The following is a 17,188-nucleotide window of genomic DNA, read 5'->3' as shown; positions in this document are numbered from 1 at the left end:
GGGGGAGTATCATTACATTCTTAAAACTTTATATGTGAAATGCATGAGATTTGTTACCCTTATATAAATAAAAAAATCTAAAAAGAAATAAGCCAGACACAGAATAGCAAATACCATGCATTCTTTCTCATATGTGGAATTAAAAGACACACACACATATATATACAGTTGATCTGAACTATTTTTAAAGATTTACTTATTTATTGGAAACGTAGGGTTATACAGAGAGAGGGAGAAACACAGAGACAGATCATCCACCCACTGATTCTCTCTCCAGATGGCTGCAATGGCCAGGGCTGGGTCAGTTTGAAACCAGGAGCCAGGAGCTTCATCTGGGTCACCCATGTGGGTAGCAGGGACTCAAGCACTTGGGCCATCTTCCACTGCTTGCCTAGGCACATGGGCAGGGAACTAAATCTAAAGTGGAACAGATGGGACTCAAATCAATGCTCATTTGGGATGCCGGAGCTGTAGGCAATGTCTTAACCTGTTGAGCTACAATGCCAGCCCTCTGAATTTACTTCTTAAAGATTTATTGATTTATTTCTTTGAAATGCAGAGTGAGTGGCAGAAAGGGCAGAAGAGAAGGAGAGAGATGTGAAGCCAGAGAGACTCCATCCTGGTCCCCCAGTTGGGTGGCAGAGACTCAAGCTCTTAAGCCATCATCTGCTGCCTTCCTAGGTACATTACCAGACAGCTGGATCAGAAGCAGGACAGCCACAACTCTAACTGCCACTCCATGACCTGAATTTAAAATGTGACTACCGCAGGATGGAAAGGGCAGAAAAAGGAAGAACAGGAGGCTGGATAATGGGTATCAGAATGGAGTTGGGTGAAACAGATAAATGGTCATGGTGTTCTGCACTACAGTGGGATGACACCTGCATACTGAATGAAGAACTGGAACAGAGGGGCAGCGTTATGGCACAGCAGGATAATCCCGGCTTGCAATGCTGGCATCCTATTATCAGAGTGCTGGCCGCTTCATTTCTGATGCAATTTCCTGCTAACGTGCATGGGAAGGTGGAAGACCGTGGTCCTGGTACGTGAGCCCTTGCCACGCACATGGAAGACCTGGATAGTGTTCCTTGCTCCTGACTTTGGCCTGGCTAACACACCAGACTGTTGCTGTTGTTTGCAGAATGAACCAGTAGATGGAAGATTTGTCTCTGTCTCTCCCTCTCTGTCACTCTACCTTTCAAATAAATTAATAGATATATGTAGAGATAGATAGAAAGATAGTTTTTTAAAATAACTGGAACAAAGGAGCTGATAGGCTCCAAACACAAAGGATAAGAAAATGGAAAGGTTAATGGCCTGCTATGATTGATTTACAGCTTGTACATGTGTTGAAATATTACACTGTACCCCATAAAAATGTCCCAGGATTACACATGAATCCACAACGTTAAAAAAAAAAAAGTTCACGTCACAGAAATCCACACCCATATGTATCATAACCGAAGTGCTGAAGCCTAAAAGAGAAACTTGGGAAACAGTGGAGACAAACAGCGTAGTCCCTGTAAGGGAGCAGCAACCCAAGAAGCCACAGTCTTTTCACGTAGAAAACCAGCAAAACAAAACAAAACCAAAGACAAAAATCAGGAAAACAGGCCAGAAGAAAGCACCTTGATTCTTAATTGCTGAAAAAAATGGTTAACAATGAATTCTAAGTCCAATATTCTTTAGAAATGAAGTTGAAATACAAAGGCAACTAAGAAAATCCACTGCCAACAGACCTGCTCTAGGATAATCGCTACAGGAAGTCTTCCTGAGAAAGGGAATGTGAAACCCAAAGGCAACTTGGAATCAGAATAAAGGAAAAGCAGTGGAAACGGTAAAACGCGGGTAAACAGAAACAGAAGAGACAGTCTTTGGCCGGCGCCATGGCTTAACAGGCTAATCCTCCGCCTTGAGGCGCCGGCACACTAGGTTCTAGTCCCGGTTGGGGCGCCGGTTTCTATCCCGGTTGCCCCCCTTCCAGGCCAGCTCTCTGCTATGGCCCGGGAAGGCAGTGGAGGATGGCCCAAGTGCTTGGGCCCTGCACCCCATGGGAGACCAGGAGAAGCACCTGGCTCCTGGCTTCGGATCAGCGAGATGCGCCTACCGCAGCGGCCATTGGAGGGTGAACCAACAGCAAAAAGGAAGATCTTTCTCTCTGTGTCTCTCTCTCTCTCACTATCCACTCTGCCTGTCCAAAAAAAAAAAAAAAAAAGAGACGGTCTTCCTCTTGAGTTCATTACAACATGTTTAACAGCTAGGAGTCTGAGACTGTCTTCTGAGCTCTTACGTGCGTATGTGTACACACTGCATAAAATGACGATAACATAAAGAGGATAAAGGAACGTATCTGATGATAAAGCGTCATTCTGCCCTCATCTTCATAGAATTTAGAATAGCATATATATGCAAAACATATACAGTGCTCAACTTTGAATGTATTTAATTGCTATATACATTAAAATAACATTTTTATTTTGGTGTGTTTGTAGGCATACACATTGTAAAAGACTGGTAACCCATGATAATTAATGTGACAAGGTTTCTGCATTCCAGTTGTATGTAGAACATAGCTTCTATATAAAATGGGAGAAGTATATATGTCTCAATTCCCAGAGAAATCACTCTAAAAAGCCAACTAAATGTACCCCAAGATAACAGGATGTCTACACATACACACACAAAAGAACTTTAACCTAAACTTCACACTTTTTACAAAAATTAACTCAAAATGGACCACATATCTAAATGTAAAACATAAAACTAAATGGGTGATCCAATTAATGTGATGGCAATACTTTCTCCTTAATGCTTTTCTGTAGTTTTCAAATTATCTTTTATGACACACAGTGCATTTATAATCAGAAAATATTTTAATATGATTGCCTTGCAGGAATATAGGTGTTTTTAAAATGTGGTAACAACTGGGATAGCTTCCATTTTCACTAATTAAATAAAATGTTGAGTCTTATGATAAGCATGATATTTCTAACATGTCTTCAAAAATGACACGGGTTGGTCGAGCTCACAGAAGCACCAGATAACATTTAAATAAACAAGTAGCCCACTGACCTATGCAGTGTGAAGTGAGACTATGTTATAATGTTCCTATTACAGAGAACATCAAAGGCAAAATCCAACAGTAGCCATGGAAATTGCTATCTTGCCCTTCAAATGGAGCTGCCTAAGGAAAATGAGACTGGGTGATAATGAGGAGGAACTGCAAGTGAGCTCCGTTGTGGACGTGTCTGGGTTGCTGTGTATTCAGTTTTCCATTTTTCCACCTACATTCTAGTGATGACAGCCGGCTTCTCCTTCTGGATCGTGCCCCAGATAAATCATTTGTGACCTGGATGTCACCCCCACCACACTCCACTGCAGCCTGTTAGAGTCTGCACCCACACGACCTCTTTGACTGGAAGTGGCCATTACTGGCCAGTTTGAGGGTCCACTTGGTGACACTGACATCCGCTGCCCGGGTGGGCAGTGACTTCTCTTCTTCCAGCAGGAATCATCACACACACATGGATGGATTCCTCCTCTACCCTTCCCTGAACAGAGCCCAGCACCCAGGACTGCTGAACCCCATCCTGGGTCTGGCTATGTTAGAACACCCCCCAACAGGACCCACTGATGCTCTCAGGGCTACGATACTGTTAGAGCTCATGGGGTTCCAAGGCAGCTTCCCCCACACCAACATGGGGAGGTTCAGAGAAACAAGGGGCACCTGCAACCTCACCTCATCTGGGGTGAACGAGACTCCTTCCTATGCTCTCTTTGAAAGTCAGCCTTGGAAACTATCTTAAAGGCATACTTTACTAAATGTCATTTCATTTGGAAATCTAACATGCGATTTTTTTCCTCCCATGGCAGTAATGCACAAACCCAATATATTTTATGGCCTAAATGAAAAAAAAGGAACGCAGAAGGTCGGGCACTGCTCCTTTAAGATGCTTCCAGAATCAAATACCATTCTCTATAGGGCTGCCAAGTAAGCACTTATGAAAGGTTAGAAACCGAAGCAATAAACTTCAGCAATGAGACCCCTGGCTCTCCTGGTTGATGGGATGTTTAATAGCAGGGATTCATCTTCCTCCACTCCTCTCTTCACCCAGCCAACAGGGCCCGGGACGCTTTCTCGGACTCAGCCTTTTTCACGCTTCTCCCGGCGCTGAGACCTGCCTTAGTTCTTCCTGCTTCCCGACGACCCTGTTACCAGTCTGATTTCCCCTCCCAGACATCAGACAAGCCTTCCAGGACAGAGACTGGCTCCTGTCTGAATTATTTTTCTAGAGACCAGATCTACTGCTAGAACCCTCTGTAGGTCAGATGCTGTTCCAGGTATAGAGTAATCCTCCGCCTATGGCACCAGCACCCCGGGTTCTGGTCCCGGTTGGGGTGCCAGGTTCTGTCCCAGTTGCTCCTCTTCCAGGCCAGCTCTCTTCTGTGGCCCAGGAAGGCAGTGGAGGATGGCCCAGGTGCTCGGGCCCTGCACCCCATGGGAGACCAGGAGGAAGCACCTGGCTTCTGGCTTCGGATCGGCCCAGCACGCCAGACGTAGCGGCCATTGAGGGGTGAACCAATGGAAGGAAGACCTTTCTCTCTCTCTCTCTCTCTTACTGTCTAACTCTGCCTGTCAAAAAATAAAATAAAATAAAAATAAAAATAAAAAATAGATGCTATTGGAGTCCATCCACTGCCTGGGTGGGGGAAAAGGTGAGTAAACCAACAGTGAGGATTCAGTGAGAACACAGAGCACATTCACCCCAGGGAGAGCACAAGAGGCTCTCATAGCACGCGGGATGGTCATCAACACTGTCGTGGACAGTCCGAAAGAAGTCTTGCACCTGAAGTTTGATTTTTTTTAAAAAAGATTTATTTATTTATTTGAAAGTCAGAGTTACAAAAAGAGAGAGGAAAGGCAGAGAGAGAGAGAGAGGTCTTCCATCCACTGGTTCACTCCCCAATTGGCTGCAACAGCCAGAGCTGTGCTGATCCGAGGAGCCCGGAGTCAGGAGCTTCCTCCAGGTCTCCCATGCGGGTGCAGGGAGACTTCCACTGCTTTCCCAGGCCATAGCAGAGAGCTGGATCAGAAGTGGAGCAGCTGGGACTAGAACCGGCGCCCATACGGGATGCCAATGCTTTAGGCTAGGGCATTAACCTGCTGCACCACAGCTCTGGCCCCTGAAGTTTGATTTTGATTTTTAGACAGTGCATTCTGGAGAGAACAGAGAAACATATCGAGAGGAGTGATGGAGATGTGTGAAAAACTGAGACTGTCGAAGTGTAGCAATCCAATGAGGAATAAGAGTCAAATGCTAGGGGAAACTTGTGGGAGATGAAGCTAAACTGGGGAAAAGCAGGAGTTAAAAGAAGCAAGAAGACACTCAGTAAACGAATGGATAAGTAGATGTGCATGTTTTCTGGTGAGTAATCATATAATGTTGGAAATCCCAGTTTTCAGGACAATTGTGAGTCATTTGGAAGAAACGCATCAGGGATGTTTAGCAGCACAGAATTCAATAAATCAAATCAATTGGTGGCTGTGTGCACTTCTCAGCTTTGCAGTTTCTGTAATCATTATAAATTCCACTGAAACAAGATGGTTTTCTCCTATAACACACGCCCCTGAGTCTCACGGTCAACACCACAGTTTGCCTCTTCCTTCGTGCACTGTGGGATTCTTACCTGCATTTGACGCATGTACTCTGAATGTCTACCACTTGCTTACGTAGCACTGTGCTAACACCGTGGGTATGGCTATAAACGACACAGGGCATTTTCTTTTCTTTCTTTTTTTTAGTTTTTTTTTCTTTTTTTAATTTTTATTTTTTAATTTTTGACAGGCAGAGTGGACAGTGAGAGAGAGACAGACAGAGAGAAAGGTCTTCCTTTGCCGTTGGTTCACCCTCCAATGGCCACCGCGGCTGGCGCGCTGCAGGATCCGAAGCCAAGAGCCAGGTGCTTCTCCTGGTCTCCCATGGGGTGCAGGGCCCAAGCACTTGGGCCAACCTCCACTGCACTCCCGGGCCATAGCAGAGAGCTGGCCTGGAAGAGGGGCAACCGGGACAGAATCCAACGCCCCGACCGGGACTAGAACCCGGTGTGCCGGCGCCGCTAGGCAGAGGATTAGCCTGTTGAGCCACGGCGCCAGCCGACACAGGGCATTTTCTTAAAAGTCTCCGTGCAGATTGGAAATGAATAAACAAAGACGATGCTACAGGGTCGTGAGTGGAAAACAAATTACTGGGGCACCCAAAGGAGAGGAGCCAAACCAGCCTGCTGGGTGGGAACACACAGGATGCAGGCAGCAGTCGCGGGTTTCAAGACCCCACAGTTTGATCCAGCCCTCTTACATGAATCAGAGTTTTGAAGTCTGACCTACACGTGGATTTGGGGAAACGATATTGCAAACAGCAGAATTAAAAGTAGGGCACAGCAGGGGAGAACACAGGATTAAGGGAAGAACCCTTGTGTCATAAAACCTTCAGGTTTTACTCAAGTTTCACTGTGCTGCCAGGAACATAATTAATCATATTTTTTTTTTTTTAGGAAAGCAAATTTTACACTACCAGTGGTTAAAAAGTATCAGATGTTTCTACCACTCCATGCAATGTGTTATGCATTTTCTAAGGACAAGCGAGGTTAACACTAGCAATGTCGGAGTCAGGCAGCATCCTGGGTGCTGTTGTACGGGAAGGGAAACAGAGGCACAGAGGGGGGTGAGCAGACTCCCGAAGTCATGAAGCTGGGAGGTCTGGGGAGGAAGCTTCCATCCCGATGGTGTGCCTCAGGTGCAGGACCCAGCTCCCAGGATAAAGGAATCCTACGCTGGCCACAGGACCCAGCTTGTTAACCCTCCTCCCTGCTCTGTGCTTCTCACACTTGGCAGGTGCCGCTTAGCTGCTCCGACACCTGTGTGTCTCTACAACAGATCACACACTGACCGTGTCGCCTGGCTCCACAAACTCAGAGATTTGCACACCGGGCTGCTGGAGGTGTCCATGTGACTCTTTCCACCAGTGTGGCTTTCTCCATCCCCCCATGGGGACCTTCTGCAGATCCGGATTCATTTCTAGGGGACACCAGAGCCTCAGGGATCAAAGTGCCCGAGTCCAGCCCTGGCTCTTCATCTATGTAACATCACTCATGACAGAACTGCTCTGTTTTCAACTCCCCATCTGTATAGTGGGAATGTGACACCTGCCTAGGGTCCGGTTCTGCTGTGACAATCAACTGAAATATAAATATGTGTTCTCAGCACATTGTAGGAAGTCATCAAATACAACTGGTATTAAAATGAATGTGAGAGTCCCTAACAGGTGACCAACATTTGCTTGAATTAGTGACACTTTTTGAGCTTTAGGCTCCTTTTCTTAAGAAAAACAACAACTATGAGGACAAGGGTTGTCTTTGTGATCTTGAGAGTTTTGACACCATCCTTTTATAAGGGAGGGCAAATAGGTGCCATCTCCAGGAGAGGATAGTCGTCAGACCTCACCATGCTCAACGTGCATTTCTGGTAATTCAGTGGCTTAGGAGTCTCTCCAGGGTGCCAGGGGGGAGGGGCAGGGAGGGCAGCCTCCCTATGGCGCAGCCCTGGAAGTGCCCACTGGCGCTAAAATCAGTAAGAGAACTCTGGTTCTTCTCTGAAGAGCCTACTAGTAAGTACCTTCAGCTTTGAGAGACATGGAGTCTCTTTCTCCACTACAGTGACTCAATTCTCCATTAACGGTGGTGCTGGTGGGGGGTCATTATAGACAATGGATGTGGCTGCATTACAATGAAACTTTAGTAACAAAAATAGCGGACTGTGTTTGGTTCATCGCCCTAATTTGCCCACCCTTGTTCTATACTCTGGAATGCCGAGGATTGATTAGAAAATCACTGAATTGTGGCTCACTAGGCTAATCCTCCACCTTGCAGCACCGGCACATGGGGTTCTAGTCCCGGTCGAGGCACAGATCCTGTCCCAGTTGCCCCTCTTCCAGGCCAGCTCTCTGCTGTGGCCAGGGAGTGCAATGGAGGATGGCCCAAGTCCTTGGGCCCTGCACCCCATGGGAGACCAGGATAAGCACCTGGCTCCTGCCATCGGAATGGCGCGGTGCGCTGGCCGCAGTGCGCCTACCGCGGCAGCCATTGGAGGGTGAACCAATGGCAAAAGGAAGACCTTTCTCTCTGTCTCTCTCTCACTGTCCACTCTGCCTGTCAAAAAAAAAAAAAAAAAAAAAAAAAAGAAAATCACTGAATTGCATCAGGACTTCTATGACAAAATGAATAAAACAAAGCAAGTTGGACCAACTTTTAAAACACTACCAATTTTTGTTTAAAAAGCTATTCATACACATGGAAAACTGCCTGAAATGATAAATAGCAAACAAAAGCAGAAAAGTTACATTGTGGAGATGAAAGTAACAATGGACAGGAAGGCACAGTGTAGCTGGAGCTGGTTTGCTCATTTTGTAATGTGTATTTACTTATTTTAATTTTGCATTTGAAAGGCAGAGAGAGAGAGAGAGAGAGAGAGAGAATGAATCAGACAGAGAACTGCCATCTGCTGCTCACTCCCTGAATACCTGCACCATCGGAGCTGGGCCAGGCTGGAGCCTGGAGCCTGGAACTCCGACGGGGTCTCCCACAAGATGGGCCCAACTGCTTGTGCCATCACCCACCAGAGCCCAGGCTGTGCAGTAGCAGGACTTGAACCAAGTGTTGTGTTCGCAGTTTTAATCCTAGTTCCTACTGTTCCAATTTTTTACAATGACTATACACCTTTCTTATAAATTCCCAAGAACAGCAACCATAATCATGTAATTGAAAGGGGAGTTACTTAAGTCTGGGGTTGCTTCAGTGATTAGACGAGGTTCTATATGTGGAATATCAAAGCTGGGCTTGGCACGGCACAGACTAGGTAGTCATTAAACACAACGATGCACAGTTCTCCAGTAAACCCAGGTAACTCCTGGGTAAACCCAGGTTGGCTGTCTTGATAAACGGTTAAGTCCAATTGTGCAGGAACACAATGCACTTTTGTGGAAACTAAAACAAAGAAAGGGAGGCCCATTTGCCCAGCTTAGGCCTCCTGTCATGTCACGTCATCAGGTATGTGAGTATACGAAGACCCGACACCCCTGAGCAGAAGCAGCCCCTCGCATAGCTACAGGCAAGCCCACGGCTTCCACGAAAAGTGTGCTTGGACAGAGCAGGTCCTCTGATTCCCAGGGTCCAGGGGCGCTCACGTCAGACAAGCAGACCCTGTTCCCCAGATCCCACTACGTACAGGGCAGACTGGCCAAAGGAGGGAAAACCCGGTGAGGATTGCAAGTGCTCAGCATTCAGGCAAGGAAGTGAGAAACAATCAATTAAAAGAATAAAAACAAAAAGTCACAACAATGAGTCAAGTCAGCCGTGATTAATTAACTCAATTCTGGCTCCTGTTGTATCAATGAGGAAAACGCAGTTGAGAGCACAACGTGGGGAATCCACCCAGCTGTCTGTGACATTTTCACGTTTTCCTTGTGGGGGCCAGCATCTCTTCTGTAAAGGAGCCTGTCTTGGGGATGGGGGAGGGGGCAGGGAGGACAGAGGTGGGGGAGGGGGACTGAAGGAAAGAAGCTGACCGGATAACCTACTCTGTAGAAAGCAAGACGGGTTTGCTGTTAGATATAAACTTGAACAGATCAACCCCAGTGCTGAAATCCCAATTTAAACAATCCAAATTCAACAATAACAGTCCTTGGGGATGTTTTATTGAGCACACCTTAAAATCTCAAAACGCGGAGAGATTTTTTTCACATTTGAATGACTCGTGGTATGGTATCTTCCAGGTGGAACACAACATTTAGTAAGATCCTTTCTGGCTATTCCTTTAAAAACCATAGTCGTTGATGATCTTGGTACTTAGAGCACGAGAACCAGCGCTCTGGATGTAAGCCACCAGGGAGAATCAAATGTCGGTTGTCTCATTAAAGGGGTGTCAGAGATCAGGGCGCCCGACCAGAGCAGGGAATGCAGTTCAGGTCTCCCCTGTGGGTGGCAGGGCCCTCATTACTTAAGTCATCAGTGCTGTCTCCCAGGTCTGCATGATCGGGACCTGGAGCCAGGAATGGCAGACACAGGAGTCTAAGGCAGGAGGCTGAATGCCCACTCCTGGACACCCTCTCAGTATTTGCAGGGGAGAACTCATCCAAACCTCACAATGGTCCTTGCAAGAGCCTCAAATTTACAGGCTGTAGAGATGGTTCTGACACCTGCTCTGCCATGCACCCACGTGCTAAGTAGCCCAGCGAGCTGGAGAAGGTGCCACCCAAGTCCGAGATAAGGAGGTCCAGGCACAGGGATCAGACAGAACTTGGGCTGGAGGTGGCAGCCACCAGGATCCCCACCAGCCCCACGGCATCCATCTGCCTCCCGCCAGGATTCTGTCTCTGGGGTTGTTCATCCCAGGCTTGATGCTGGCCTTGACATGAAAGGGCATCTGTGGCCACCGGGAGCCTCACTGCCCTGATGCATGCAGACACCTTCACACGTGCAGTAACAGAAATCCCTTTGCCTTGGATAACTTGTGAGGGGGAGCAAGCATATTGTCTATTATTTATTCTAATAATAAACCATTACCCCAGGCGCGTTTTTATTCTCCAGATTTAATAAGGTATTTTGTGAACCGAGGCAGGGGAAGGTTGGAGAAAACAATTGCAGTTATTACGAAGATGGTTTCTATTTGTTTCAGTGGCAGAAGCAATCACCATTCTTTTCCTGCATAATCAAGGGTTATAATTGCCCCCCCCAACCTCATCCCAACCCCTTGCTCAGTCCAAGAAAATTCGAACAATATTCACCAAAATGTCCTGAGGAACTAAAGGGACTTGGCAGGCCTCCCTGAACCCGCCTCCTGGGACCATCAACACCTACAGCCGGGGAACGGGGAACTGCGTAGCCAGAGCCTCTCAACTCAGATTTTCCCATCATTCCCCTCTCAGCATCCAGAGGCAGGGTGGAGTAGGGAGGGCTGGGTGAGTGATCTGTATGTCATCTGCATCTACTTGGAGAGAGGAAATGTTTTCAAGGCATTTTTTTTTTAAAAAAAAGATTTGTTTTTATTTATTTGAAAGGCAGAGTTACAGAGAGGAAGGGAGAGAGAGACAGAGAGAGAGGTCTTCCATCCATTGGTTCTCTCCCCAAATGGTCACAATGGCCAGGGCTGGTCCAGGCTGAAGCCAGGAGCCCAGAGCTTCCTCTGGGTCTCCTACGTGGTTCAGGGAACCAAGCACCTGAGCCATCTTCTGCTGCCTTCCCAGTCACACCAGCAGGGAGCTGGATCAGAAGTAGAACAGCTGGGACTCAAACCGGTGCCCACATGGGATACCTACATTGCAGGTGGTGGCTTAACCTGCAATGTCACTGTGCCGGCCCCTCAAGACATTTTCAAGTGAAGATGCTTTGTGTGGATTTTTTATTTTCTTTCTCATTGGATGTTACAGAGCTCTATGATGATTTTATCCGAAGCAGATAATTTTATAAGCTGTATCCCAATGAGACAGATTCCACAGACACACAGGCCACAGCCTTATCTGGGCGGTTACCTAGCTCAGGCTAATTGAGAGACTTATGAGAGGCATCTTAGAGACAGAGCTAAGATGACAAACTCCAGCACCGAGTTTCCAGGGTTCAAATTTCAACTCTGCCACTCATGACCTAGACCTTGCCTGGCTCTGCCTCTGTGTCCCAAGGACCATCGTGAGGTTTGGATGAGTTCTCCCCTGCAAATACTGAGAGGGTGTCCAGGAGTGGGCATTCAGCCTCCTGCCTTAGACTCCTGTGTCTGCCATTCCTGGCTCCAGGTCCCGATCATGCAGACCTGGGAGACAGCACCAATGACTTAAGTAATGAGGGCCCTGCCACCCACAGGGGAGACCTGAACTGCATTCCCTGCTCTGGTCTTGCCCCCCAACCCAAGCCCTGGCCATTGTGGACATTTGGGGAGTGAACCTGGGGATGGGGACATCAGTGTCTTTCTGGGTCTGTCTCTCAGCGCCTAACACGCAGAAAAAATTATGTAAATACCTTCTCGGTTCAGAAAAATAAATTTAATACAAAAATCTATTTGTTGCCGCTATTCTGATTTGTTCTTTTATAAGCTGACAATGGAGCGGACCTGCCTCACCGTGGGCTTTGGCGTTGGGCTGATAAAAACCACAGCTGTGGAAAACCAAGGCTTGAAGAGTGGCAGATACATCTTAAAGCTCTGTGCTGGGGCATCATGAGCCCCTTCTAGAGATGGGAGAGAAGGCGCTGGTAGAAATAAGATAGATAACATCCACTGTGCTGTCTGGGAACCAACAGACAGGCACATAGCAATGAGGTGAAGGAAGTCCAACTGGACCAGTTTTCCAGACAAGGAAACAGGGGCACCACTGACTCTCTTGTCTCGGGCTGGCTCACTGAGCCACACTGTCTTCAGCCTCGGTAGAAAACCTTTGCATGGCTGGCAGAGGCCTTTTCTACTCCTGCTTGCTACGACTTTACAAAATGTCATCATTTAAGAAATGGGAACAATTCTGTAGCTGGAGAAGCCTGAGGAGTATTCATTTTCTAATTTTCCAGTTCAGTTGGCTGAAAGGGTTGGCTGGGTGGTGGTTGTTATTGTTGCTGTGTGCGCGCGTGCGCGTGTGTGTGTGTGTATGTGTTCACACCCTTCCTGGAAGGCTTAATGGAAAGCGTGCTGGAAGACATATGCTTCATGAAAAATGAGTCCTGAAAAGCCCAAACACAAAGAATCTTTACTGGAAGGACTAGGTTTCCCCAAGCCCTGGAAGACTGAAGAAGTGGCAGGCAATCGAGAAGGAAAATCTGGGTCGTCTCATCGTTTGCTTTGTCATCATCAGTACTAATTAGACACTGGGAGTAACGACTGAGCGCAGAGAGCTCTTCAGAATTAAAATAATAACAATAATAAACCAACAGAGTAGAGCTTTACCTTCGCAAAGAAAATATTTTCACAAGGAGTGTTCTGAAAGAAACTGAGTGGGAAACCTTTGCAATTAAATTCTGCAAATGTGCTGGGAAATAATCCCAAGGGAAGTCTTATCTGTACTTAATATTCAAATAAATATTCTTTTTGTGTGCAGTGCATTCAATAGGGTGCATTTTATTTAATTTAAGTGTATAACATAATCAGCATCATGAAGGATAATCACAAAGAGCAGCAGAGGCCTTTAACCAGGATAAATGGGCCAGCGCCACAGGCGAAGCGGCCATCGTGGGAGAGGAAGGAGGGAGGCAACAAGGTGCAGCATCCAGGCACGGTTTTCCCGAGGTGTCCTACGGGCCCCTGGTGTCAGAGTGAGGCTGTGCACCTGCAGTGCTGGCATCACTTGGCAGCTGATGCGCAAGGCAGCGTCTCATGCCCTACCCCCTTTCCGAGTCACACCCCCTGCCCAGGGTGATTCATATGAAGGCTAAATTTAAAGAAGGGCTGAAGTTGGGCACCCTGAGCAACCCTGGCTTTTTGTCTTCCAATACTGAGGTCCCACTGATAGCCTCTCGCAGGCATCTTCAATGCAGTGAGCACCAACAAGGAGCTGGGATCTCCAGGCGCTCCATGGACACGAAGCCTCAGGGGTCTCGAGGCAGCCTCACTTACTCCTTTTCCCTCCCGTCCCTCTTTCTGAATCACTCTAGACGTGGTCACAGTCTCACCTCGAGGTGGAAGGGAGCAGGGGCCAGCATCTCTCTTCGAAATCCCCAGCTGGCTAGTGGGTGCACAATCCCCAACCTTAGCCACCACTCCTTCAGCACAAACCCAGTCCTTCCCATGAGTCATCTAGTTTTCTGCTGCCTTCATCATACATTCAATCCTCATGGGGACCTTATGTGGTGGGCCTAACACTGTTATCCCCATTTAGCAGGAGAGAGAACTGAGCGTTAGAGAGACAGCGCTAGATGCCCCCACTTAGCAGAAAGAAGAGCTGAGGCTCACATCCAACCCAGCGGAACCCCGACCCCTGTGGTCACAGAGATAGGGACGCTGCTGGCTCAAGGATCAGACTTTGTCAACCATGGCATGGAAGCTTCCTCACCCAGAGTGTCCCCTGGCTCCCACCATTGGCCACATCATCTGTGCAAGGCAGAAAACCAGTGCCTGCAGTAAGCATCCAGTTTGATGCCTCTGCTGATGAATACTGACCTAAGCTCCACGCCAAACTCCCATCCTCACCCGTGTCTTGTTTTTTCAGCAATTATGTTGACTGCTTCCACAGGGAGACATTCAGAGTCTCTAGAATGTGTTCTATGATAGAACTCACTATGATACTCTATGCTCGTGTTGAATGCCTTATATACACTTCACACTCCCCTTGGTCTCCAGGCTCTTAGGGAAGAGGAAGGGCAGGGGCTGTACCTCTAGGTTCAACACATACACCACATTATCCAAGCCTACTGACTCCAGTGCCCTTCCCTCCCCTACCAACATTCCCTCATTCACTCTGCTCTGATGATAGAAGTCAGTTAAGGTCCTTCTCTCATCTTCTAAAGATTGAGATGGCGTACGGTCTGCACACAGTAAGGGTTCACGCTGTTTGTGTCTATCTGAACTCTAGCCACTTAGCATGATTCTGCTGACTTGCTTCGTCTACCCCAACGCAAGGAGGTCTCCCATCACTTGGGAAGTGTCTCCTTCCTGAGAGGTCGAGAGATGCTGTGAACACAGCAACTTGAGTCTTGGGAAGCTCAACAAGTTTCCTACACAGCTGTATCATGAACCTGGGAACATTAAACACATTTTTAATTCAACTGGACCCAAATCAGCACCCTTCAGAGGAGGGTGAAAATAAAGTTCACCACCACCAGCCACACAATCAGATAAGTTCAAGGACAGAGCTAACAAAGAACGATGTGTTCACTAGAATTATTAGAGATTCTCATGTCTATTCCATCAAAAAGGGATTATTATACTCTTCTAACAGATCTTATTTTAAAAAATAAAAAGTTCTGCAGAGGTAGATAGCCCCACACGGGAGCTAGTCCATTTGTAATTTACTGATGACCAAGAGTTTTAAAATTTTCTTTTTATAAGATAATTAGATCAGCATTGTGGAGAAGTAAAACTGCCACCTGCAATGCCAGCATCCCATTTGGGTGCCACTTGGTGTCCCAGCAACTCCATTGCTTATGTAACTCCCTGCTAATGGCTTGGGAAAAACAGCAGCAGATTACCCCAGTGCTTGGCCCCTGCACCCATGCGGGAGACTTAGATGAAGCTCCTGGCTCCTAGGCTGTTATAGCCATTTGGGGAGTGAACCAGCAGATTGAAGATCTCTCTTCCTCTCTTTCCCTCTCTCTATAACTCTGGCTTCCAAATAAATAAACCTCTTTTAAAAAAGGAAAAACAAGTCATTTTCAGATAAACAGAAGGAGAGAGAATTTGTCACTAATAAGTATTTCATAACAAATATTATAAGAAAGTATTAAAAGAAATGAAAAATATAGATCAAACCCCAGTTCTACATTTTAAAACAAAAGAAAAAGCAAGCAATGGAGAAGGAAAAAAAAAGAAAAGTAAACAAAGAGACAGGATTTACCTTTTAAAAAGATTACAAGAAAACCATCCAAATCCAAAGTGGAGACAGAGGAGAAAACTGTGTGGCCATCAGGGGCCCCAGACTTCCAAAGCAAAAGCACAGGAGAGCAGGTTTCCTGCCCCAGATTCGAGCAAAGCTACGGGCCCACAGCCACATCAATGACAAGTGCCTAATTAACAAGCAAGCCCATCCAGTCAACATGGCCAAAGACATCTTCACCTGCTACTGGCAGGGCAAAGCCTCCGTAGCTGCAGTGACAATGAAGAAACTAGTGACAAGTCGCCCGGGATGGCAAACCAGGACCACCTCAGCATGGGGGAGCTAGGTCCAGCACAAAGCAAGCTGCATGCTTTGCAGGTAAAACGTGGGGCGCTTCTTGGGAACACAGAGACGCAGTGGGGTGAAGAAATCACAGTAGCATTGATCAAATACAAGCTTTCTGAGATAACTCGAGCAAAGCGATTCCGTATGCATTTTATCATTAACCTCGTCATAACTAACAATCTCACAGGTCCAACAAGGCTGATGTTATGTTTGCCACGACAATGGGGCTCAGAGAGGGAAAGCAACATGACGAACTGACAGAGCAAGTGAATGGCAGAGCTGGGACGTGAGGCCAGGCAGTACGGCATAGAGTCTGTTCTCTTAGCCATCAAGTTTTCCTGCCTCTCTACATTCGAAGTTGTAGCCAGCAGCTTGCAGCATGCTTGGAGTTGCATCTTCCCAACCAGGCTGTCGTCTCAGTTGTCAAAAAGGAGCCTCGTAGACACTGAGATCCTTCCACCTCTCACCCACAATGAGCTGGGCCAACGAGTCTCCCCTGGGAGGGACCCCAAACCCCTTCCCTGAATATCCCAGCTCTTCCTACCCTGCCGATTTCCTCAAAGAGAAATGGGAAAATGGCACAGACATAGACATGGCAAGGCCAAGTCCTGGTCCGCTTTCTTGCTGGGCGTTGTCAGGACCCAGCCTCCTGTTTGGCCTACACCGGGCCCTCTCCCACGTTCACGTCCACCTAGAACCTCGGAATGTGACGCTATTTGGAAATAGGGTCTTGGCAGATGTGATGAGGGTAAGGACTGAGATAAAATCAGAGGGGATTAGGATGGGCTGTACATCCACCAACAGTGTCCAGGTTACAGATAACGAAGGACACACCCAGAGACGCAGAGGAGGCCAGTGAAGACAGAGGCAGAGACTGTGGTGAGCAGACCACGAGGTGAACGACCCCTGTAGACACCAGAAGCTGGGAGAGGGGGAAACGATGCCTTCCGGGGTCTCTGGAAGAAACACGGTCCTGCTGCCCTGCGACTGCACACCTGCAGCTTCCAGAACTGACGGAGAATGGATTTCTGTCACTGTGAGTCACTCAGTTTGTGCTCTACTGTTGTGGTAGCCCTGGGACTCAAACACACGTCCTGTGCTTCTTTTCCTCATGTGTAAAATGGGTATAAGAACCCTGCCACTGAGGCTCCCCGTCACAGGAGAGCAGCCCCCCTAGTTTATCCAGTTAAAGCAGTGACTTCAGGGCCCACCCGAGAACGAAGTTCTTCATGGTCACTCAACTCCACATCATCCAGAATTATGGACCAATCTGCTCACCATGGGCC

The sequence above is a fragment of the Lepus europaeus genome, chromosome 21, assembly GCF_033115175.1.
Source record: "Lepus europaeus isolate LE1 chromosome 21, mLepTim1.pri, whole genome shotgun sequence".
In the NCBI taxonomy this organism is placed as follows: Eukaryota; Metazoa; Chordata; class Mammalia; order Lagomorpha; family Leporidae; genus Lepus; species Lepus europaeus.
The sequence above is the reverse complement of the archived record's forward strand: the minus strand, read 5'-3'. Positions refer to the sequence as shown.